The sequence below is a fragment of the Chrysochloris asiatica genome, unplaced genomic scaffold (assembly GCF_000296735.1).
Source record: "Chrysochloris asiatica unplaced genomic scaffold, ChrAsi1.0 scaffold00143, whole genome shotgun sequence".
NCBI classification, from domain to species: Eukaryota; Metazoa; Chordata; class Mammalia; order Afrosoricida; family Chrysochloridae; genus Chrysochloris; species Chrysochloris asiatica.
The window spans coordinates 5704004-5704483 of record NW_006408661.1 but is presented as its reverse complement, the minus strand read 5'-3'; positions in this window follow the sequence as shown (position 1 = coordinate 5704483).

Sequence of the window (480 nt, the reverse complement as noted above, 5' to 3'; positions counted from 1 at the left end):
TGAAGGAATTGGCAAAGAACAAGCCACCAGGAATTGATGGAATAAAAAATTGAAATCTTTCAAGAAAGTGAAGCGGCAAGGAGGCACTCACTAATCTCTCCCAAGAAATTTGCAAGACAACTATTTGGCCCACTGATTGGAAGAGATCCGTATTTGTACCCATTCCAAAGAGAGGTGACCCAATGGAATGCAGAAATTATCGGACAATCTCTTTGATATCCCATGTAAGTAAAGTCTTACTAAAGGTAGTACAGAAACAGCTGCAAGCATACATTGACAGAGAACTTCCAAAGGTTCAAGCCAGATTCAGAAGAGGCTATGGAATGAGGGCTATCATTGCTGATGTCTGATGGATCTTGGCTGAAAGCAGAGAATATCAGAAAGATGTTTACCTGTGTTTTATTGACTACACAAAGGCTTTTTGAGTGTGTGGATCATGACAAACTATGGACAACATTGTGAAGTATGAGTATTCCGGAA